The sequence below is a fragment of the Pinus tabuliformis genome, chromosome X (assembly GCF_031772625.1).
Source record: "Pinus tabuliformis cultivar Carrire ecotype Pingquan chromosome X, CPIR1, whole genome shotgun sequence".
Classification (NCBI taxonomy): domain Eukaryota; kingdom Viridiplantae; phylum Streptophyta; class Pinopsida; order Pinales; family Pinaceae; genus Pinus; species Pinus tabuliformis.
The window spans coordinates 377,507,776-377,514,695 of NC_142308.1; positions in this window are offsets into that span (position 1 = coordinate 377,507,776).

Below are 6,920 nucleotides of genomic sequence, written 5' to 3' on the forward strand. Positions count from 1 at the left end.
ATACAATCTTATAATATTTGGAAAATACTTAAATGAGTAATGATATATTTTTATTTTTTTTTAATATTTAATTTTTTTAAATGATTTTTTTGCTGGGTAACTTAATTGATAATTAAATTTTGCCATTAAATTGTCAAAACCAAGGTTCGTATACTTGCGAACTATATGTGCACTACATATGCTAGTGGTTCCTTTTTTATTATGAAATCAAATTCTAGTTTAATTAAATGCAAGGAAGCTTAGACTAACTCAAGTTCAATTCTCATTAAAGTGACACACATGTTCTTTCCATAAGGCTTGTCAAATCAAAATGAATTTAAAAGAAAACTACTCTAAAAGAAATAATCGAAAATGAGAGAATAAGAATTTATGTTATTGACGTGAAATGAAAACTATCTTATTGACATAATTGAAATTTAATCTTTCGAACTAAATTAAAAACTAATCTATGAACAAAATTAAAACTATTCTATGGGCAAAAATTGAATTTATTCTATTGGATTGAATTAAAATTACTCTGAATCAAGTTCAAACCATTCTAAAATGTCAAATTAAAGGAATGAATTCAACTACAATCCTTAACAGGTTATTCGCTTGTGAACCCAATCATGATCATTGAACTTTATTTAAATTTGAGACTAAGCTAGAAATTTAACTAAAGAACTTATAAAGAGAATGATTTTGGTATTTTGATTTTATGAATCGCTTGACCTATTACAATGGAATCAACAGTAAGTGAATAATGGAATCAGTAGTAATAACTAATGATAAAGCATGAAACTAATTGTAGAAGAATGCAAATTAAATGAATCAAGATAAAACAACTACTCTATCTTACGACTCTTTAGGTGGGCCTCCTTTTCAGTGCAAGGAAGAACAAACTCAAATCAAATCAATAAACGACACAACTACATTAGAGTTTGGAACATAATACTTATTTGCCAAAATAGAGTTTTAAGTTACAAATTTAAAGTGCTTCAAAAACCTTGCTATTATCTACCATCTTGACTTATAAATCAAGGTAATATTTATATTATTTCTAATTTAACAATTAAAGAAATCGATGTTGAAAGACAAGTTCTGGAATTTCCACTTGGTGTTTGAATTCGATGAAGAAAACAATCTTGCATGATTTTCTCCATCGTAGCAAATCATGTAGATCCTCTTTATCTACATATCAACTTATTCAAATGCAGATGCTCACTCGCTTGATGCCATTTTCTCCACATTCGTTTGATGTTGAAACCAATTCCTTGAAATGCCTATGCATAAACAAAGCAATGTTGACCTGTACTTTGAGCGAACAAATTCTCACTCATGATGATTTTGTGAGTAGGAACAATAGGCTGATGTTCATGTTTTTGACATTTGGCATTTGCTCATATATTTCATTCACCTTGAAAGTCTCTACATCCTATATTAACATGGATTGAGCTCCAAAAAATGTAGTTCGCTACAGTGATATCAAAGTTTGGTAGTCAAAGTGATATTTTAGTTATTTTCACAAAGAAAATCTAGATTTTGGGCTACAATTATTTGATACCTTTGTTAATGGCTAAACATGACCCAAATGATATGATGACTTGTAAATATATCAAATAAAGTATAGGATGGATGAAAAGAAGGGAAAAATGATGTCAAAATTGAGGAAAATTCCAGGATCCAACACTCCCCCACATTGAGGATGTTGCATGTCCTCATGCACAAAACTCAAAATTGAAGAAATCTCCTTGTTATTGTGCTGCTTCTGAGGACTGAATCAACACATCTATATTGCTTTGTATTATTCGGGATTGTTATTGTATATTGTATAATATGTAATTAGTTTTACATTCCGTGTTTATGATTTATAAGTTACCAAGACACAAATGTCTCGTACCTAGATTGCACATGTATAAATAAGTAATTTTATCGTTAATATGACACTCTTTCATTGTTTTCTTTTATTGTGTTTTTTCATTGTGGAGTTTATTTGGGCTTGTATAGTGGCATCAGAGTCCTGATTGATTTGTTCATAAACTCCATGTATTTGAAGTCTATGGTGTAAAGGAGACGCGAAGCGTGAAGACTGTGAAGATAGAGTGCAACAAAAGGTTAATCCAGTGGAACAATGCAATGGGATGCCCAAACTATTGACTCTCTGTAAGTTTCATATATTTCAATCATAATGAAAGACGATTGGAGAAATTGAGTGGCATAATTTTTTTTTGCATATCCTTGGAATTTAGAATACAAATCTCCAATACTCGATCAAACAACAGGCTTTATTTGCATTTACTGCATCAAATGGGAGTTTACTTACAGTGAAATTTCTGAAATATTGTATTTTCATTTACGACAGCAAATAAGAATTTAATCACAGTAAAATTTTTGAAGGATAACAATTGCATTTATCGTAGTAAACAGGAGTTTAATGATGGTAAAAATTTTGAAGGATAGTATTTATATTTTAATTGAAGAGTGGTCAATTTTCTGGCGAAGATGTATATTTTTGGTGGCTTGAATTAATTTTTTAATTGAAGTGTGGTCAATTTTCCGGTGATTTGAAATATATATATATATATATATATATATATATATTCTTAAGAGGCCATTAGTAAAATAAAATTTATTTTTGGAGGATAACAAGATTTGAACCTAGCTCTTTGCTAAACTATTTTTGAAACTTACCATTAAACCACAAAGCCAACTTTGTTTGAAACAAGAGGAGAAACAAATGTATATCTTTTAAGAAGTATTGCATATATTTTGAATTTGAAAGGATTTGAAGAATACTTGGTTACATAAAATTTATGACTTCAATAGTTTCCATAGTTGGAGTTCCTCTTAATGGAAAGGAAAATTATCAAGAGTGGTTTAGAAAGCTTAAAAGTGCCCTTGTTGTTAACGATTTGTGGGAAGTTTGTCAATGAAAGAAGGATAGTGATAGAAAAGAAATTGCACTAGAGCCACCTGATAATGAGAAGCAACGTGCAATTTGGGAGACAAAATAAAACAAGGCATATGCATTAATAACTTCATCAATGATAGAAGAGGTAAGAAGATATATCGTTTCTTATGGTACTACATTCTAAGCACTAAAGAAGTTCATAGAATTGTATGATTCACACTCAGAACTCGAAATTATTCAGTTATTGTTATAGCTGTTTAATTTGGAGATGAAGGATGACACTTTAAAGAGTACCTCTGAAATAAAAGCCATTTTTCATGATATAGAAGCCATTGGAATTAAAGTAAATTTACAACTTACAACCTTTATAAAAGTCCTTCACCATGTCTATTCAAACTATTTGGAATCTCTCCAAGCTAGTGGGCAGCTAAAAGATATTAAATTTAATAAACTAGTAAGAAAAATAGTTGAGAGAGAAGAATCCTTTGGGAAGAAAGAGGCTCCACCTAACTCTAATGTAGAAACTTTGTTCCTTGAACAAAAGGATCAGAAGTCTCATGCTGAAACTTATAGTGGTGATAAAAGTAATAGAATTCGTGGTAAGAGAAATTAGAGAGGCAGGGGGGCAAAATAATCAGGGAGACAAACAAAAAAATTATAGACAACAAAGGAATTTTAATGATAGACCAACTATCAAATGTTTTAGATGTGGTAAAATTGCTCATACTACTACTAATTGTAAAATCCCTTGGGAGAAAGTCAGTGAAAGGAGAGAACAATTGAATGAAAAGAAAGATCAACCACCACCAGATAAGGGAAAATCATCAGAGTCTGCACATTACATTGTTGCTCATTGTAATTTTAATATTAATGATGTTTTCAACACTACATTTTATTCATGGCGAGATAGTTGGATTTTAGATTCAGGAGCCACTTGTCATATGACATTTAGGCGAGATTTTTTTGAAACATTCAGTGATGATATTGATGGTGTTATTTAATTTACTCACAAGTCTCAAATTAAATCATATGGAATTGGGTCTATTCATTTGAAGATACCGAATTTTGCAGATTATGTTCTAAAGGATGTACTTTATATTCCATAGTTTCAGCGAAATTTGATGTCTCTTATCCATATTCGGCAGCAGGGGCATTCTATTCATATATTTGATGGCATCATTGAGATAAGAAGAGCATATGATCATGCAGTTGTTATGATTGGTGTGGAAGAAGGTACACTTTTAAAATTAAATGGTACTTCATATACTAATTCTCGTGAAAATTTTGTTCTTTTGGCGCAGCAAAGTGATATCATGTCTCCCATCTTGTTGTGGCATGCTTGATTTGGTCACATCAATTATGGTGGCATCAAAATTATGAAAAAAGAAAGGTATTAAAGGTCTTCCTATATTTCCAAGAAGGATTACACCTTGTGATGCTTGTATTCTAGGAAAGCATTGTAAACAACCTTTTGATAGCTCTTCTTTCAGATCTACATGAAAATTAGGTCTCATACATTCAGATTTATGTGGACCTATGCATGTTACAACTGCAAATGGAAATAAATATGTGCTGACATTTATTCATGATTACTCGAGAACATGTTGGGTGTATCTGTTGAAGAATAAGTCACAAATGTTTGACGATTTTAAAATTTTTTATTTGATTATTAAAAATGAAACTCAACAGAATAAAGGCATTCTCAGAACCAATAATGGTAGTGAGTACACTTTTCATGTTTTTGAACAATATTTGAAGGACAACGGAATCAAACATCAAAATACCATACCTTATAATCCACAATAGAATGGAGTCATAGAACGTATGAATAGACCCTTTCTTAATATGGTTGAATCTATGATGTTATTTAAGAATGTTAAGGTGAGGTTTTGGGGAGAAGCACTACTTTGTGCAGCTTATATTCATAATCATTGTCCTTCTTTTTTCATCAATAATAAATATCCTTATGAAATGTGGTATAAAAATCTTCCTGTTGTTCAACATTTTAGAGTCTTTGGTTCTCTATGTTATGCATTAATTCCTAAACATCAATGTAACAAGTTGGGTGCTAGGAGTCACAAATGTATTTTTTTGGGATATTTTGCTATTTCCAAAGCTTATAGATTGTATGATGAGGAGAACAAGAATTTAATTATTTCTAGAGATGTTATTTTCCTTGAATCAAATAAAATTAATTCGACTGTTGATAAGCAACTGGCTCATTTGGAGAAATTTTCATCTAAGAAGTTCTACTTTGAATCTGATAATGTTGTTCCACACACTGAAGGGGGGTTCCCTTTATGGATTAGTCTATGGTTCTTTCATATTTGACTCATGAAAATGTGTTGTAGCGGCTACAACCACCCTCCAAAATTTTTCCTTATCCTGTTTTGGAGCCTCCCTACCAACCTTACACAACAACTTGCCTTTGCTTCGTCAAGTCCTCAAACTTCAGTGCCTTTCTTACACAAAGGAAGCCTGTCAATCGCAGTTCGGTTCGTTCCCTTCACAGGCTGCTCACCTGGACTTGGTCCAGATGCAGGCTGAGCAGCTTCCCCTTGAAAATTGCACATTTCTAGATGGAAATGAGACTTCCCTCAAGAAATTGCGCAATCCTGTCTAGCAGCCTGCTGGGCTACAGGATTGTGCAATCCTGTCTAGCAGCCTGCTAGGCTACAGGATTGTGCAATCCTGTCTAGCAGCCTGCTGGGCTACAGGATTGTGCAATCCTGCTAGTCAACACTCCCAGTAGGATTTGCGTAAATTTCCCCAACAGGGCTGCTAATCCCAGAATTTGCGCAAATCTGGGCAGAAGTTAGCTGCTCTGCCTAGAAATTGCACAAATCTCCTGGGCAGTCAGCCCACCTCCCATCCAGAAATGCACATTTCCTTCAAGCAGTCGAATAGCCTCTTGCATGTGCAACTGAGTTTACTGGTTCACTCTGGGACCGAGCAAAATAGACTTGCATGCATAAGCTGCTTCTCCTAAAGAAGCATGCAAATGCATCCCTTGTCTCAGGGATCTATTCTTAGCAGTTGGAGGTTACATGCAAGGAGAAATTCAGAAACCTCCCACCAAGAGTCGCTTCCCCTATATTTGTGGCATTCACGTCACAACCTAGATGTTTTCAAAAATCATCAAATGGATGCTACAGAGCTCATTCCTCACATCAACCTTGCAGCTCTGACATCCCACATCACATCTAGGAGTATTTGTCACATTCAACTCAATTGTTTTGGGGTAAGCCCGCTTCCCATGCCTTGTGTTGCATTTCTCTCACTTTTTGGGTTTTTGCTTGTATGAGAACTGTTTCCTTGATTTATTTGAATGCTTAATCTCGTTTACATGTATACTAGCTTGTTCTAGCTCTGTTTCAGTTTTCATTGCTATCTCACTATTCTCGCATGCATGAAACTCTTTTGCATGGACGTTCGCCCAACCAACGAACTGCCTCACCCACATGCATATTGATCTGTTTGATGAATATTTCATTCATCTTTTGTATGCACTTTTAATCACTTCTGCTATCACTTAGTGTCGCCATTCATTGACTTACTTTCTTTTAGTTTCCCCTTCCAAATATCAATATGAGGAAGTTTGATCGCAAGGATCCCGTAACATGGATACTACAAATGGAACAATATTTCGATCTCCATAATGTGTAAAACACACAAAAGGTATGCATTGCAACGTTATATTTGGAACCCAATCAGTTTTTAGGGTATCGATGTCTTTTCTCTCGTAGACAAATTATCACTTGGTCAATTTTTATGGACGAAATGATAACACATTATGAGAATACGAAGAGCAATACCTTCTTTAGCCAATTGAGAAATCTCAAATAAAAGGGTTCAATGGTGGATCACATTGAGGACTTCCAAAAAGTGAATATAAGGGTAAATGGTATTCTAGAGGAGTATGGATTGATGTGTTCATAGGGACTGTAAAGGATAACATCCAACATGAGATTCACCTTTGGGAACTTGATTCATTGGAGAAGACATTCAGGTTGGCAAGGAAAATTGAAAG